The sequence below is a fragment of the Callorhinus ursinus genome, unplaced genomic scaffold, assembly GCF_003265705.2.
Source record: "Callorhinus ursinus isolate GAN/ISIS: 27379988/994484 unplaced genomic scaffold, GSC_fseal_2.0 scaffold9, whole genome shotgun sequence".
NCBI classification, from domain to species: domain Eukaryota; kingdom Metazoa; phylum Chordata; class Mammalia; order Carnivora; family Otariidae; genus Callorhinus; species Callorhinus ursinus.
Window position 1 is genome coordinate 20,973,452 of NW_027397071.1, and position 19,694 is coordinate 20,993,145.

The window sequence follows — 19,694 nt, forward strand, 5'->3', positions numbered from 1 at the left end:
TATTAATCATTTATATTTCTTTATTTGTAAAGCAGGTGTTTTTTGGGGAACCTGAGTTTTATTGATTTTTAAGAGCTCTTTAAATGTTAGTAGCAAGCCTTTATTATATGAATTCTTAATTAGAATCACAAAAATTCAGTTCTACCCATCATTGATGTAGTATAATATGGACACATTTTCACATTTACATCAAGTAAGTTATTTTTAAAATAATTAATAAAAATAGAAAAACTCCACTTTGAAAATAAGATATATTCCACAATTGTCATGACAAACAAGTCTTAATTGTTCCACTAGAGATTTTCATACTAGTCTTTCAAGTTATAAATAGCAATAAAAATGATAATTAACTCCATAAACCTACTAGCAATCAGAATGAAAATCAGAAGATGAGATTTACTTAATCAGGAGAGCAATGACTAGGGTTTTTAGTTGCCAAACCAAATTTCATACAAAACTATAGGGAAATATGACTGAAAATGAGCACAACAGGGAAAGCCAGGGGTGCAGATGTAATTAATTTTATTTTTCTTTCACATATTTGATCAAGATTATATTGTTCTAGAAAGTCACTGATTAAAAATAAATTATTCTGATAGCTTTATTGGAACATATATTTTGTGATGAGCTACCAAAATTTTTAAGATAGATTTGGTTTTTGATCTGTGAGTTGGTTATTGCTTTGCGCTTTGGCTTGATTGTTTAATTATAGTCCTTTGGACACTAGTACTTGTATAAAATTTGACTTCTAAGAACAAAATATTCAAACAGAAAATCAAGACCTAAACCATCTTCCAGAAATCTCTTTTCTATAGCATTGTTAAGTTCAATTTGAAAACTGCATTAATCACCCTTAACTTTTACCTTCTCGCCTCTTCAGTTACTTCTTTCATGAGAAAAACCCCTGAGTATCAGAAGGATGCCTTGTAGGTAAAGATTCTTCCTCATGCTTCCATTTCTGAGTCTAGTTCAGACCCTTAGTTAAAAGCATCCACCCAGATGGTTAAACAAATTGTGATGTATTCATACCATAAAATACTATTTAATGATAAAAATGGTATACAAATCAAATGCATCACAAGGCCATTATACTCAGTGAAAAAAAGGTCATGTAAAAGGTCACAATATGACTCCATTATTGATACAACATTCTTAAAATGAAAAATTATAGAGATGGAGAACAAATCAATCAGAGGTTAGGGATGGTGAAGGGAGGAGTGGATATGACTGCAAGGGCTAGTGATGGGATAGTTGTATATCTTGATTGCAGTGATGTTTGCTTGAATCTACATATATGATAAAATGGCATGGAACTATATGCATAGATTGTATGAATGTCATTTTCTGAGTTCGGACATTATAGCATAGTTATGTAAATGGTAATTATTGGGGAAAGTTGTTATACAAGATCTCTCTGTACTGTCTTTATAATTCCTTGTAAATCTAAATTATTTCAAAATTAAAAATCTACCCAAATTGGGGAGGGGGGTTGAAGAGAGCCTTTCTGAAGGTTCCAGGGTGAAAGAATAAGCTTAAACAGTCTACAAGCGAAATCTGTTCTTAGAAATAAAAACAAAACAAGAAACTGCATGCAGAAAAGTGTATGTTCATAATTCTCATTTTTGAGGTTTAGAAAATCATGTCTGTATATATTTTGACTAGCAATTTTATAATGCATAACTTTAAATGTAAGTATCATTTTATGTATTATATTTTGTACTTTTTACATATCATAGACTTATTTAGTCAATATATACTATATACTTTTTACCATACATAATATGTAATTTTCCTTAGCAAGTTTTTCTTTCTAAATTTAAGAAAGGTTATCATGGTAACCATAGAAGTCCTTCAGAATTTTATTTTTTATTTTTTTAAAGATTTTATTTATTTATTTGATGGAGAGAGACGCAGTGAGAGAAGGAACACAAGCAGAGGGAGTGGGAGAGGGAGAAGCAGGCCTCCCGCTGAGCAGGGATCCCAATGCAGGGCTCGATCCCAGGACCCTGGGATCATGACCTGAGCCGAAGGCAGACGCTTAATGACTGAGCCACCCAGGCGCCCAGTCCTTCAGAATTTTAAAGGGAGTGTTGTCTACAGACCTCTGAGTGGAATCACCAATTCTAAAATGTAACTAACACCATATAAATCTAAAATTTTGATTTGAAGATGTAGTTCAGCATGTTCGTTAGCTTTCAGATAAACTAAATTTAGATAAACTTGAAATCCTGATTTAAAGATATAAATTAGGATGTTAGTTCACTTTTGTGTAAACTGAATTTATATAAACATTAAATCTTGATTTAGAAATGCAGTTAAGGATGTCAGTTGGTTTTTGCATGTATTTGTGTATAATTTGCATGACGTGGCTAATTAATAATCGTATGTATAGGATTTTCAGAAACATAATTGAAAAGAACGAAAATATGCATGCTATCCTCTCAACTGTATAAAAATGTGGTTCAAAAATTAGAGTGTCAACATCCATTCATGATAAAAATTCTTAATAAAGTGGGTATAGAGGGAACATATGTAAACATAATAAAGGCCTTATATGACAAGCCTGCAGCTAACATCCTACTTATTGGAGGAAAAGCTTGAAAGTTTTCTTTCTCAGATCAGGAAAAAGACAAGAATGCCCATTCTTGCCACTTTTATTCAGCATAGTATTGGAAGTTCCAGCTAGAGGAGTTATTCAAGAAAAATTCCAAGTGGCATCCAAATCAAAAAGGAAGAAGTAAACTAACACTATTTGCCGATGAGATAATATAATATATAGGAAACCCTAAAGACTCCACCAAAACACTCTTAGAACTAATAAATTCAATAAATTTGCAGGATACAAAATCAACTTACAAAACAGTAGTGTTTCTATATACTAATAATGAATTATCAGAAAGGGAACATAATAAAGGCCATATATGATAAGCCCACAGCTAACATCCTGATTTCAAACTATATTACAAAGCTATAGTAACCAAAACAGTATGGTATTGGCATAAAAATAGACACATAAATCAAAGAATCCTAAAATTTGTATGGAACCACAAAAGACCCTGAATAGCTAAAGCAATCTTGAGAAAGAACAGAACTGCAGGCATCACACTTCCTGATTTCAAACTATATAGTATCCAAAACAGTATGGTAGTATTGGCATAAAAACAGACTCTAGATCAACGGAACAGAATAGGACAGCTCAGAAATAAACCCACACTTATTCGGTCAATTAATTTACCACAAAGGAGCCAAGAATATACAATGGGGAAAGGATAGTCTCTTCAATAAATGGTACTGCGAAACTGGAGAGCCATATGCCAAAAAATAAAACTGGACCACTATATTACATCATACATCATACATAAAAAAATCAACTCAAGGAATGCCTGGGTGGCTCAGTTGGTTAAGCGTCTGCCTTCATCTCAGGTTATGATCCCAGGGTCCTGGGATCAAGTCCCACATTGGGCTGCCTGCTCAGCGGGGAGACTGCTTCTCCCTCTCCCCCCTGCTCCTGCTCTCTGTTGCTGTCTCTGTCTTTCTCTCTCAAATGAATAAATAAAATCTTAAAAAAAAATCAACTCAAAATCGATTAAAGTCTTGGATGTAAGACCTGAAACCATAAGAGTCCTAGAAGAAAACATAGGTGATAAGCTCCTTGACAATGGTCTTGGCAATGATGTTTTTGATTTTGACACCAAAAGCAAAAGCAACAAAAGCAAAAATAAACAAGTGGAACTACATCAAACTAAAAAGTTTCTTTACAGCAAAGAAAACCAGCCCCCCCCCAAAAAAAAACACAACTGAAAGGGCAATCAGAGGAATGGGAGAAATTATTTGCAAACCACGTATCTAATCAGGTGTTAATATCAAGGAACTCTTAAAACTCAATAGCATAAAAACAACCCATTTAAAAAATGGTCAAAGGACCTAAATAGACACTTTTCCAAAGAAAACATATAAATGTCCAACACAAAAGATAAATATGTGAAGCCATGGATGTATTAATTAACTTGAAGGAATAATCCTTTACAATGTTTACACATATCAAATGATTATGTTGTATACTTTGACTATTTTACAACTTTTTTTAATTATACCTCAATAGAGCTGGAAAAAATATCAGCATGGGCATACATTTAAGTAATACGTAGGTTATGGCTGTAACTAAAACTGAAGGTTTTAAAAGGAGTTGCTTCTAAATAAAGATGTGAAGGTATGGGATATGGGGATAATAGTTTCTCAAAATTAGCTATCTGCCATTGGATTTTCTAATCATATTTATGGACTAATTTGATTAAAAACATTTAAAGTAAATGTATTTAAGAAAATAAGGTAGTTTTAAAATTCAGTGACACCTAAATCAGTCTTTTTTTTTTTTTAATCAGTCTTAAAAAAGAGTATTTTGGTAAACAAACCTACTTCCAGATATTATTTGCATGACTCTTATACCCTGCTTATCCAGACCTTTGCTATGATGTTTTTCTCTTGCCTGCCTGGTCTTCAGTGATTCTGCTTTCTGTTCAATATCTGAACTCTAGTCCTTAACTTTGCCCTTCCATAGACTCAGGTTTGGTTTTACACTGATCCTTATACCCTGAACATTCCCTAGTAGGATGAAACAGAGTTTTCGGCAACTGTTTGAAGGCTTGTTCTGGCTTGGTTCTCACTCTTAGCCTGCACCATCCTTACATCTGAGAATTATGTTTCGTTATTTATTAGGCCATATATTTCATAAAAGAATATGGCATCATGAAGAAATCATGGTTTAGACTTGACTGACCATGTCTAATTTCTCATGTTAAAATTTATTTCTGACCTCATCAACAGAGAAGGGAGCCAAATAGGAAGCATTACCTCAAGACCATCTATCTCACTGATCAGAGAAACAATCACCAACTGTAATGCCTACAGCTTGCCTTACACTTCCCATTCCCAGGAACATCTATTAAACCAACAATGTTGTTTTACTTCTGATGGAAAGGGTCAGTAACACAATCTTCTTAATTTCTACTCTCAAGCAGGCCAAAATAAAGGGCACAGGCTTCTGACTGATGATATGTTGATCACACAAATTTGAACATGCCCACTTGAAATAGTCAGCGAGGTAAATCTTCCATGTCCATTAAGATTGTAGATGATGCTGCAAAGTTATATTGAAGTGTAGGACACTCAGCACAAATATTTACAGCAGGCTAAACTATTCATTTCTAAATGAATTACCTTGTAGGTAATAGTAGAAACTAAGAAATAAGGGTCAGATTCCTCCTGTGAGATCTTCCTTGTAAAATTATCCCAAATGTAATAATACCACATTATTGACTTAAGCACACTCCCAGTGACGTGCCATAGCTGACCTGTAATTTTTATCCTACATGATGCCAGCCCTAATAAAATGACACTTGTGAATGTAAATTAAGCTCACAAAGGGGACAGATTGCATGATTCTGGTTTCTCTCAGATGCCTGTAGGCTATCACAGGTTCCATATGTGAAGTAATTATGTTCACTGAAGGAAAGAATAAATGCTGTCAAATTGTGTACTGAGAGAGAAAGCAGCTATTATATTTCAGTAGTCGCTAGAGCATTGCCCCCAGACAGTAGCAAGATGTATAAGAAAATAAAAACTGTGCCAGCCATATATTACACATCTGCCTTTACATTTGTAGCTCCCCTTAAATGTATTTTATACAAAGCCAATAACTTACCAATGAATGTTTCAGCTGTCTTCTTTGGCATATTTTCTGTGGAGCCATTTTGGAATATGTGGCATGGTGGTTATAGAGGGATAATGAATATAGATGTTTCTTAGTTCTGTTTTTCCTTATGTTGTGCTGCAAAGCAGCAACCTTGGAGCTCTGACATTTGGACTTTGTTTTTTTTTTCCTTAAACAATATCTCAAATGCAACCCCAGACCTGCCCACAGCTGTTTTCTTAATAGCTTATGGAAATGGATGGAAGATGTTCTCCATTCTAAAACTTCCTTACCTGTTGAGTGCACCTTAAAAAAATTAATTAAGATAGGTAATAGCTAGCAATGATTTGGTACTTATACACCATGTAATTTATTAGATGAATTCTCATACTTTATCTTGCTTAGTATCTCCAGTAAAGAAGTGAATGACAAAGATCTTTTAAAAAAATGTAAATGGTTTCCAGCAGAGATCTAATGGGACCTTTCTAAGCTATCCTTTCTTGACTAAGGGAAATAGCATTGAGACTTCCATGACACAGCCAGCATGCATTAAAGGTTGGATAATTACTGGTAGAGGAAAGTTCTTTTTGGATCTTGTCCCTATCCTCTGAGAAAGGTAGGTAATTTTTGAGAATGGTGACTTCCCACCCCTCTTCTGTGCCACCCCCCCAAGGAATCTGTTGACTTTATGCTGGTTTCTGATTAACCTAAGAGGCTCCTGGTTTGGCTTCTAAAGTTACTCTACTTCATGCTCCAATCTTTCTCTCCATCCTATAAAACAAAAGAAAACACAATCTCAGAACAGTTTATTTTATTTAGATATTAAAATTTAAAAAAACTAATAAATATTATGGTTTAATGAGTAAGGTGGTTATTTTTTACACTTTTTAAAGGAATATTAATTAAGCTAAATGAGTGATATCACTGCATGAGAAAATGAATTATGGAATCTCAGGTGGGATAGATTTTAATACCCCTCGACATTATTTAAGAAACAGAATTTATCAGTTTCAGCATGAACATTTCCAGTGCCTGGGAATGGGAGGCCTCAGGAGGTTCTGTTCGATCTATTGACTGCTAAGAGTTCTTCTTCATAAGGAGGCGAAACAAAAACTGACATTGATGATATTTACTTTTTGATACCAGTTTTCCTACAGCTGCAGAGAAAACTCAGCTTCCTCTTCAGTACCCTATAAAATTGGAAGGCAGTGGTCATATTCCCACTCCCCATAGCTCTTCATTAAGAGGTTTTCCCCATTTTGTCAATGCTTCCTCTTATATATTGTTCATAAGCCTTTCCATGTCATAAATATATTCTGGAAATTCAAGGGAGAAAATGTTGGGAGGAATTTGTATCTTTTAAGAGCCCCACCCCTCCACCCCACTATGGCTATAGTAGCATTTTGTGCTTTTAACTGTCTTGGTTTGGTATTAGTGAATGCTGAATTCTGTGAGGGTGAGATGAAGAAATCTAAACTATTTAAACTATTTCCACATTTTGGCTGTTCCAGTAATACTGCTTTGAATATTTGTGTACAAATTTTTGTATGGATATATGTTTTCACTTCTCTTCTTCCAGAATTTCTGGGTCATATGGTAACTCTATGTTTATCATTTTTGAGGAACTGCCAAATGTTTCCAACATGGCTGCAACATTTTCATCCAGTTTCTCTACATTCTTGCCAACATTTTCTGTCTTTTTGATTATAGCATACTAGTGAGTATGAAGTGGCATCTCATTGTGGTTTGATTTATATTTTCCTAATGACCAGTGATGTTGAGCATTTTTTCATGTGCTACTGAACATTCATTTAGCTTCTTTGTATAAGTGTCTATTCATATCATTTGCCAATTTTTAAATTGGGTTATTTACATTTTTATTGTTGTGTTGTAAAAGTTCTTTGTATATTCTAGATCCTAGTCCCTTATTAAATATGATTTGCAAATATTTTCTCCCTTTTTGCAGGTTGTCTTTTTACTTTCTTGATAGTTTCCTTTGAAGCACAAACATTTCTAATTATGACGAAGTCTATTTTATCTATTCTTTTGTCACTTTTGGTTTTGGTGTCAAATCTAAGAGGGCTCTACTTAACTAAAGGCTATAAAATTTACTCCTGTATCTTCATCTAAGAGTTTTGTCGTTCTTCTGGCTCTTCATTTAGGCCTATGATCCATTTTGAGTTAATTTTCACATATGTGTAAGGAAGCTATCCAACTCTCAGTATTATTTGTTGAAAAGACTATTATTTCTCCATTGAAAACTCTTGGCATCCTTGTTAAAAACCAATTGACCATAAATGTCTGGTATGGACTTTTGACCCCAAACTATGAGAGACTAAATAAAAGGAATGAGAAAATATTTTCTAGGAGTTAGCCCGAACATTAAAAAAAATAGATCTAATGAAAGGCCAGGACTAGAGTGAGGCAAGTGAGGCACTTGCTTTAGGCACAAAATTTAGAGAAATGCCAAAGGCAATATTTAAAAAAAAAAATAAAATATGGGAAAAAATCTATGATGAACAAAATATCAAAATTTTAAATAAAGACAGATCAGTATTGCTGACTTTTCCTCTGGCTTTAGGCTCTAATATGGCTTGGTACAGCATTATTAATTCTGTCTTTCTTAACCATTTGGTACTTTATCATGACTTTTAAAAGCGCTGTGCTGGAATAGGTTTATTTTGACTATTGGCACCCTCTGCCTTTAACTTTCCACTGAGACAAGTGCCTCATTCATCTCACTCCCCCACCCTGTGCCAGTCCTGTTGACAAGGACACATAATGGCTTCACACCCTAAACTTGCTATACAAGTTATTTGCAAGCTTCATTAGCTAACCACAAACAAACGTCCATTCATCCAGCTAACCAGACAAATCCTTCTTTCCCTACTTAATCAGAGAAAATTATTGGTGTTGCACAACACGTGTATCTATGAAAGCGGTATTGGATGTTATGACAGTTGATGCAACTTGTCTGCCTGAATAACACTGTATATTATACAGATCTAAAGTAGAGAGCCAGCCTAATTTCAAGGTTCCATCCCTTGACTAACTGTCCTCTGTAGGACTTCAGTAGTTCCATCCTTTCCTTGCTAATTATCAGTGTCGGGTAGTCATCTACTGTTCTGCTGATAAGGCCACAGCAGAGACACAAATGCACATGAAAAAAGTATGATGCTGCTGGGCAACTGCAATACCTAATCTCATAGTATTCTGGGTCCAGTAAGTACAGAGGCATTCTGGTGTATTAAGCATATATTATGGAGTGTGGTTGATGTAATGGTTCTGATGGGCAGAATAAAAGGTCTGTAAGTATCAAGAAAGGATAGACAAAATAGGAATAGAAAGAGAGCATTAATTTTTCTTTTCATAGCAAAATTTAGGTTTTTTTCTATTAAAAATACTTTAGTTTTGTATTTGACCCTAATCCATAATTCTCTTCACTTATTGCTTTGTGGCTAGGCAGCCACGATTGGAGTTAAGAAGGCAACAGGGCCAGTGGCGCAATGGATAACGCGTCTGACTACGGATCAGAAGATTCAAGAAGGCCAACGGTACTTTTTAATAGGTATTAACTAAGATATCTGATTACTTTTCTTTTTTTTTTTTAAAGATTTTATTTATTTATTTGAGAGAGAGAGAGTGAGAGATAGAGAGCACAAGAGGGAAGAGGGTCAGCGGGAGAAGCAGACTCCCCGCTGAGCAGGGAGCCCGATGCGGGACTCGATCCCGGGACTCCAGGATCATGACCCGAACCGAAGGCAGTCTCTTAACCAACTGAGCCACCCAGGCGCCCCTGATTACTTTTCAAACAAGAATAATGATTGGCTGAGAGCTAAGACTACATAATAGGTCAATTCAGACAGGAAGAGGTTAAAGATCTGAAGGAAAAGACCTACCAAGGAAAAGAAGTTTCTGAGACTAGGAATAGAGTAAGAGGATGTGGCATCTAAGGATTGGATAACAATACAGGGCATCTCATGGAGGCACAGTGGAGAAACATGTCTGAGGGCACTGAAGGTCAAAAATCTCACTGTTCTCTCCAGGGGTGGTTTTGCTAGTCCTAGGTCAAAATAAAATGGTAAGAAACAAGATCCAACCTCATCATCCCTACTAGGCTGGTTTCTTTTTTGTTACCAACTCACATTTAGCAGCTCATCCAGTCTCACACTGAAGTGAAATTAAAAAAAAAAAAAGATAAATAGTTGCCCTCTTATGAAGGAGCTATAAATGACAATGTCCTGAAACCCTCTGCCATCTGAAATAACTTCTCTTTCCTACTGCCGGCCTCCATTTGAGCCATTCTCCATCCCAGACAACCTCTTTGCCAAAACACTCATTACTTTCGAGGGTAAGGGTGATCCTCACTCATGTCATTCCAGTTCCTGTTAGCATAGCCTCTGCTCACTGGAACTCCCTGGCACACTGCTTTCTAAAGTGTGTTCTACTGAACTCTGTTATACAGTTTGATGGTCACATAGGTTTTGAAAAAGATGAAGTTTTTTTATTACTATAGAATGAGAAACTTTTGCATTGCAAACCTGCAAGGATAGGGTACCAGTGGTGGTACTGGTGGAGAAAGTGGTGGTGGTAAGTGGGATCTATACAATGTCTGCCAAAAATACTTGGCCATGGACTCTTCCTTCATGAATCATTTTGATAAAGGTAAGGGTAAGGTGGATGAGGTTGTAAGACACCATAGTGTTCCTTAAGCATCGGTTTGGGAAATGTGTTCTATCTGTCCTATTTCATCAATTTTAAGCAAGGCTAAAGGTTCAGAGGTTTGAGGAGGAGCTTCCAAATTAAAAACCCCAAAACCACTTAAACTCCCAAATAAAAATTCCTAAATCCATTCCCATCCCCAGAGTCATTTATAAGTATAATACAAATTGTCCTCCCACATTTGATCCATATGAAAATATTCTTTTCTCTCTCTTTTTTTTAAGATTTTATTTGAGAGAGAATGAGAGAACGAACACACAAGCAGGGGGAGTGGGAGAAGGAGAAGCAGGGTCCCCACTGAGCAGGGAGCCCGATGTGGGGCTCGATCCCAGGACCCTGGGATCGTGACCTGAGCTGAAGGCAGACGCTTAACGACTGAGCCACCCAGGCGCCCCACATGTGAAAATATTCTGTTGCTGAGCTGTATCGGTTTTCTTTTGCTGTGTAACAAATTACCACAAACTCAAAATGACACACATGTATTATCTTACAGAGTCTGTAGGTCACATATCCAGGCGTGATTTAGTTGTGTTCTTTGCTTCAGGGTCTTAACCAGTCTGCACTCCAGATGTCAGCTGGGGCTGTGTTGTCACCTGAGGCCCGGCATTTTCTTCCAAGTTCTCATGGTTGCTGGCAGAATCAAGTTCACATGGTTGCTGGCAGAATCAAGTTCACATGGTTGCTGGCAGAATCAAGTTCACATGGTTGCTGGCAGAATGTATTTCTTTGCAGCTGTACAACTCATGGAGGCTTGCTTCTTCAAAGCAGGAGAGAGTCTCCGAAGTCAGGGAGACTCAGTCCCTCTCTTAAGGACTTTCACCTGATTAAGTCGGGATCACACAGGATAATCTTCTTTTTGATTAACTCTCAATCAACTCATTTGGGACCTTAACTAATTGGAAAAATCCTTTCACCTTTGCTATATATTTTTGGCTAGAAGCAATCCCAGGTTCTGCCTATACTTAAGGGGAGGAGATTAGTCAAACATGTGTCTCATTGGAGCCACCTCAGGGTATGTCTGCCTCATCGGCCCAAAGCCAGTTTTTCTTTTTAGTGCAATTCTTGTTTCTTGAAAAAAAGTTTTTACTGTTTATTTTACCTATGAATTTACCTATGAATACTTATCAGTCATGGTAGCTTTCTAAAACCGTATCCACCAGCGAAACAAAGCCTTTTATCAACTCCTATTAATGCTTGTTTGAGAGACTATACTACAACTTGGATTATTCAAAGACTGCAAATTTAAAATATATTCCTGTACTTGAGTGTCAATTTTGAAAGAGTAGTCATGGAGGAGAATATCACAGTAAAATATATAAGTATGATGAATTTTGTTGGTTTTAAATATTTCTGTTGACTTTCGATGGAAGATTAAAAAAACACATTGTGACCCCTAGCTTCAGGTTTCTTTTCGTTCTGGTGGCACATGTGAATTGGGACAATCAGACTGATTACATACCATTAATGCAGATATTTAAACACAGAAAAAGCCCTTAAAATTCCTTGAGTAAATGACCACTGTACTCAAATTTTTTACTTTACTAATAACTGTCATGATGGTTGTTACTCTCATAGAGAGGTTTACATCGGGGAGAGGCCTAAATAAATTCTTAGTGACTATTTCTTCATGGTTTTAGTTGTAAAATAGTTGAAAAATAACTACTTTTTATTTCCAGTTCAAAAACTAGAATTATTGAAATACTTTTCCCAAAAGAGACCAATTATGTAACTCTGTAGAGTTGTTTTGTGGCTAATTCATGGTAACAATTAGTCAAAGTTATGCATGCCTATTGTATAGGTGGGTATGCACCGATTTAAGGGTAGAGGTGGGGTGCGGGGGAAGCAAATTTCTTTTTAAGATTTTTTATTTTTTTGACAGAGACACAGTGAGAGAGGACAAGCAGGGCAAGTGGGAGAGGGAGAAGCAGGCTTCCCGCTGAGCAGGGAGGCCAAGGGAGCCCAATGCGGGGCTCGATCCCAGGACCCCGGGACCATGAGCAGGGAGCCAAAGGCAGACGCTTAATGACTGAGCCACCCAGGCGCCCCGCAAATTTCTTTTTACTACAATGGAATCTTGTTTTGTAAGCAAGAAGGTTTGTTCAGTTTAAATGGTTTTTTAATGGTGTCTTCACACAGGAAAAGTCTTGAGAAAAGAAACAGGGTCCTAGGACTGGAAGCATGTCTGAATTGTCAGATTTTCTGTTTTTTTTAAGAAGGCTTAGTTCCCTGATTCTAAGAGAATTCTCCTCTTTCTGAAAAAAGAATTCAGTTCTGGAATGCAGTTCTTTTGAATTACAAGAAGAGTTGCCATTGAAATATATGTGGTGGTAGGCCTCACTGTACCAAAAAAAGACAATTAGATTATTGTTACTAGATTGTGAGACACACTAGACAAAAATGTTTGGAGCTAAAAAAAGAAATACTAGAAAATCAACATGGTAGGAAAACATGAGAACAAAAGAAATGAACAGCCCAAGCTGTTGGGGATAGCTTTTGTCAAAATAGTGGGCACTCTTGTTTAAAGATAATATAGTGAGATTTGAACACTAGTGACTACATCTACCTCACTATATTAACTGACCTTTAAATATGATTGTCCCTTTCATTTGACCAAAGGACATTTACCTCATAAAAGAAGCTATTCATTCATTCTAGGAAGCCAATATAGGAAAATATGCTAAATTGACATTTAGCATTATCTCAAAACACCTTTATGATAACTTATGTTATTATTTCCATATGATTTGAATTTGAGATTTTAAAATGTGTTTTAAATCCATTTAAAATAATAGCTGGATATCCAGATGGCTATTAGGGTTATCTGGTAATGATATTAGGGTTTTTCTTAACAGCTAAGTAATTGCTTCTTTTCCATGCTAAAGGCAAGTTGAACTCTAAACCCTCTTCAAGATTTACACCTGTAGTATATGAGGTAATGGGACAGCCGACTGACATTTTATGTACCACAGCATTGTTTTATAATGAGGAGAAATGCTTTTCTACATTGTCTTGATAATTTGGGAAGTAGTGGGAGCAAACAACTGGGAGTTATCAAGGTTGCAGACACTGGCTGACCCATGATCCAGAGCTGTGGGTCTGCCAGCCAGGGTTTTTCTTTAAGACATCTTTTTACTGCATGTATACACATCTGGCCTCCCCATTTAGTTGCCGCCATTGCTTCCCAGAATCTTACAAGTCATATGGAACACATTAGGCAAAACCATTTCAGCAAGCTCAGTGCTTTGGATATCTGCCTTAATTTGACATAAATAAAAAGACTTTGGACACCTAATGGCTATAATTACATCAAAAAGAACACAGGCAATTTCATTTTCTAGTCTCATGGAAGTTGAAAAGTAAAGGCCTTGTTATAAAGCAGAATTCAGTTGGAGGTATATTCCTGAATCCTTTATCCCTTGCAGGAATATTTTTCTACATGACTTTAGAATACTTGACACTAGTGACTGAATGTGGCCCCACCCCAAACACTCTCAGAAATAGGAAGTAAACAAATGGATACATTTAGGATTAAAAGTATATGAAAAAAGCTAAGATATCCCCAGTCCCTAGAATCTAAATGGGTTTGTGTATACCAATCACTGCTCTATTTTAGTGCTAAGTGTGAAATCTGAGCTAACAAGTATAGCCAAGGAGGCCTAGTGAGCACTTTGAGTGCACTTTGTTAACCTAACAAAGCCTGGCAGGACATTATGTATATAACTGTGCTACAGGAACTCCTGTTTCTCCTTATGAAAAGAATGCCTAATTTTAAACACCTAATGAGCTTGGTGGGGTGAACCAAGCTTCTAAAGATTTCCATAGATTTAGAGGTATTGAGAGCCAAGTTGTGAGCTGATTTGTATCAGTGGGAAGCTTTTGCTTTTGGCTTGTCTAAAGGATGGAAGAGAAGTGTATAATGGCTTTTGCCTAGAGGCAATTCTCAGGCTAGCTTTTCACTTAAGTAACGTCTTCTCTTTGCCCCCAGGGTTTCCTACAGAACTATATATGGAGGTCTTCTTAAAGGGAAGATTATTTTTAGATACACAACTGCTTGAAAAGAGATACTTCAGTCAAATCTGTTTATTTGGAGACAGACACCTAGAAATTTGCACAGTTTCATTCCCATCCCCTCATCTCCACCTGTGTTTTTTGTTGTTGTTTTAACTGAATTTAGTCAAACTAGTTGAATTTCAGGACACAGCTTTCTTTCATAAATGTTAAACATACTTAGTTGTTTTTAGTTTTCATCATAACATATCCAATTTATGATACATAAGTTATTTCTTCTTACCCTTTGTTATGAATTATTTTTGTGAGTTATTTAATATCCAATTGGAAAAATTGGAACCATGGAGTTTCCATGAAAAGTAACCATTGTCTCTCTGTGGGTATTGATATTAAATTTAGTAATATTAACAGCATAATAACAACAGGCACAATCAATTACTGATTCTGTGGGATTAAGCCATTTTAGTGGTATTAAATACCTGTCATTTTATTTCTATCACTTTGCAGTGGGTGGTTGATTGGGATTGGTGGGTAGATTAGTCTTTTTATGGAAATGTTTATATGCGTTCAAGTAGCATACCCTAAATGGCTGCATCTTACACTCATTAGCGGTTATATGGTCCATGGTGCCTACTCTTTAAGGGGGGGATGTTCAGAGGGGAGGCACCCAGGATTAGAATGTACTTCAGATAGCTTTTGGTTCAAAAATATGGATTGATCACATGAGTTTTTCCTCTCCAATCTATCTCGCCCCCCTCAAATCCCCATATGAGAAGGAAATTCTCAGAGGAGACATGGCAAAAAAAAATTCTAGGAGAAGAAAAAAAGCAGCTGAAGGATTGGTAACAGAAGAGAGAATTGGCCCAGAGAGGGTTCCCCAAAGGAACTCGAGACTCTGAAATACTAGGTGTGAAGGGAAGTAAACCAGAAAGCAGAGATGTTAATTAAAGTCTGTCTACAGAGCATTTGAACTCCATCAGCAGCACCATGTCCATGCATTGCATGGAATGCCTGGTAGATAGTTGTTTTCCCCAGGCAGAAGATTGGAAATTTCTTCTCAAAAGAAATTAAATGAGCTATCTGATGAGAATAAGGATGTCTGAGGTGAACATTGGAACACCAGAAAAAGCCATAGCATTTGGGGGTCCAAGTGTTACAGTGGGCCCAGACAGTCATCAAATTCTGCCCATAAATATAATGCTCATAAGCAGTGTTTTTAAACTTAATTGTTCAGAATGAGGTTCACAGATAATCATTTTAGGAAAGCCGGTCACAGAGAAAGTCACAAAGAGAAAATAAACATCCACCCCTCCCAAAATGCCCCTTAAAAAAAGTAATAAAACCTCCACAAAATAATACTCTTAATTAGAACTCAAAGAGGGGCGCCTGGGTGGCTCAGTTGGTTGAGCGACTGCCTTCGGCTCAGGTCATGATCCTGGAGTCCCGGGATCGAGTCCCACATCGTGCTCCCTGCTCGGCGGGGAGTCTGCTTCTCTCTCTGACCCTCTTCCTTCTCGTGCTCTCTATCTCTCATTCTCTCTCTCTCAAATAAATAAAATCTTAAAAAAAAAAAATAGAACTCAAAGAAATTTGAAAAGTAATTGCAAACCAAACAAACAAAAAAAGAGGTATGAGACATTAGGCAAAGAAACGATCAGAGAATGAGAGATTTCTTGGAGAATAAAAATACGACATTGATATACCAAATTCAACAGGAGTGTTAGGATTTAAAAACATGTCAGTGCCCTGGGACATAGAATGAGAAAGGGAAGCATAAAATATAGGTCAGAGGCACAGAAGATCAATCTGTTTAATGATCTGATTAATAAAAGTTACCAAAAGAGAGGATGGAGTAATTGGTGAACAAAAAATTATCAAAGGAATAATGCAAGGGATTTTCCTTGAGCAGAAGCATTCATGTCTTCAGAGTAAAAGGATATATTGAGTATTTGGCACAATTAATGTAGAAAGACCTAATCCCAAGCCCATCATTTTAAAACTTTATAAACAGTGAGGAGGAGAAGATCCTAAAAGCTGCCAGAGAGAACCATGAGATCATCTGTAAAGAAATATTATCAGGGCACCTGGGTGGTTCAGTCGTTAGGCGTCTGCCTTCGGCTCAGATCATAGTGCCAGGGTGCTGGGATCCAGTCCCACATCGGGCTCCCTGCTCCGTGGAGAGCCTGCTTCTCCCTCTCCTGCTCCCCCTGCTTGTGTTCCCTCTCTCGCTGTGTCTCTGTCAAATAAATAGACAAAATCTTTAAAAAAAAAAAATCAAACTGGTAATAGGCTTCTGATAAGCAAAATTCAGGAAAACGGAGCTAAACAAGAGTTCCTTTGCTTCACTTCTCCCCACCCTAGAATTGCACATATCCAATCAAACTATCAATTAAGTGTGAGAGAACAATAAACATCTTTTCACACATGCAGGGACACAGAAATTTTGATGCCTCACATTCTTGGGAAATTACTGAGGATGGAGAGTGTAGGAAGGTTAATGCCATTATTTTAAAAGCTGAGAATGAAGAGCTACTGCTATGGGATAAGGAAAGGAGGTTTAAAAACTGTTTGAAATTACAAAGATAACCAATGGAGAAGAATGTTTTAAATATTTTGCATGATTGAGGAGAGAGAAAGTGGGAAGTGGTATAGATGCATTAAATTCTCATCCATCACAGCCCAAAGTGTAAGAGACAATGTTTAAAGTAGTTAAGTAAAAAATGTCAGTATGAGTGTTCTTTTGAGAGGGGTAGGGGAGAAGTATAAAACCAGGAGGACAAAACCAGAAATGGTCATATATGGAGTCCCTGGAAAGCAATACTGGGGGTGAGGAGGGGGTGAGGCAAGGGAAATGTATTTTTCCATTATTATTTGCCTCTGTTTGTGTTTTAAACACTATGATGGTATTAATTTAATGAACATTAAAACAAACTTTGTTTTAAAGATTTTATTTTATTTATCTGACAGAGAGAGAACGCGCGAGAGAGGGAACACAAGCAGGGGGAGCGGGAGAGGGAGAAGCAGGCTTCCCCCGCCCCCAGCAGGGAACCCAGATGTCAGGCTTGATCCCAAGACCCCGGGGTCATGACCTGAGCTGAAGGCAGACACTTAAACGACTGAGCCACCCACGTTCCCCAAAACAAACTTTATTTTAAAGAAGCTCTCTGTAAGGAGAGAATGATGTGATGGAAAACATACAAGTGGGCCACTCAGGATCATAATGTTTGAGTGAATCTGCTGCTAACTTTGGCCATATTTAACAATATGAAGCCAATTCTTCAACTGGAAAAGATCTGGAACTTTTTCCTTCTCTCTGATTTTCTGTGATTTCTATGAATGTTCTTCTTCCTTTGGGAAGCTACAGAGCACATGAGCATGACTTGGAAACACATGCACATACACATACGCACACGAATTGAAAATGCAGCCCTTTGTTAATTGCAAAGAAAGATATGCTCATTTTTTGATGCTCCCTTTATAGCTGCGGTAAGTATACGAGGACAAAATTTTTGGCAAAAATATGTTGTTTGAATAAAACCACCCAAGGTCTTTCATTATTTTTTACTTTGCAGAAACGGTATTCTTCATTATTTGGAGGTGAAAATATGAACCCAGGAGTTCAGGGTATCTAAGGCTAAAACTTTGATAAGTATATTTGCTTATTTTTTAAAAGGAAAAATGTCTTTGGTTTTGTACTACCATCCACATAATATTCTGCATTTGGCCTCAAAGGAAGAGAAAAGCCTATTTTATTAGAGATCATAGCCCAGAAAGGCAATACCTACCAAACACAATTAAGAATTGAATTAAGGATTATATCATATAAGAGGATCAAAATTTCATGTATATCTAAGTATTCCCAATTGCTTGCTGGCTTCTGTTTTTAAATGCTTGTTTTTCTGTTAGCCCAGTAAGTTGGAGATAAGCATTTTTTCTTGTGAAATATTTTCTCTGGGAAAGAGGCTTTCTTTCAAATGGCTCTGTAGTTGAGACCCTTTTTACATCCAACAATAGATATCACACCACAGTGCAGACTCTTTACCTGTGTCTTGGATATTTAAAATTGCACACAAAGGCTTTCTTACCTTTCACACTCCACATCAACTGGGAAAATGAATGCAGTGTATTGGTGCTCAATCCAAGCAACCAGTTATGGCTAAGCAGTATGATGCAACAATGTCCCCTGAAAAGAAGGAAACCATTTGAAATAATCAAACAAAATGTGTAATTTAATTAGTGCCAAAAAATACTGAGGTGGTGCTCATTGTCAGCAGATTCCCTTTTATATGGCCTTGCAATCCAAAAGCTAATTACAGAACATGTGTCCTGTTAATTTTGAAGAATATTTGTTGTTATGTCTACCATCTTAATGGCTTGAATGAACTCCATAATGCTGAGACCATGAGCCACCTTTTTTTTTTTTAAGATTTTATTTATTTGACAGAGAGAGACGCAGTGAGAGAGGGAACACAAGCAGGTGAGTGGGAGAGGGAGAAGCAGGCTTCCCGCGGAGCAGGGAGCCCGGATACGGGGCTTGATTCCAGGACCCTGGGATCATGACTTGAGCTGAAGGCAGACACTTAATGACTGAGCCACCCAGGTGCCCCATGACCACGAGCCACCTTCAGAGACGTATCACAAGTAAAATACTTAAGAGGAACAAGATTTTGGTAATTACTTTTGAGAGCTAAATTTAGAAACTGTCAGAAGAAAAGTGGATGAATCTCTCCTATAGGTTTTTAGAACCACTAGTGTCTTCATTATCAGTACTAGGCAATGATCATATTTGAGACATTTGATTAGTAAATGAGACATTTTGAATTTATAAGGATATTACAGAACTTTCCACATTCCAAATGGCTGTATTTGCGATATTTATTATTTGACTGCTAGTTTAATGGCACCTTAAAGGTAGTACAATACATCATATGGGTAGAAGTACCTTGAACATTTAAATGTTTTGTAAATGAATAATCACTATTATTATACGATTGCAGTGTTAAGAATTGTGTTCACATGGACAAATGAAATAGTCATAAATATGACCCAGTGATAGGTGTCATTTAAAAAAGTAATGATAAGCCTGGTGGCAAATTTTCCATTCCCCAAATTAAAACCAAAGGTGGTGATTTAAGAATGCCTTCAGTTTATTTGAACTGAGTTATTGTTTGAAAAGGCAATGTGGGTTTTTCACACAAAGACATGCTAAGATAGTCCTTTCATTAATTTTTGCTGCTACTTTGGAAAGAGCTTGTCACTCTTGGAGTATTGTCTG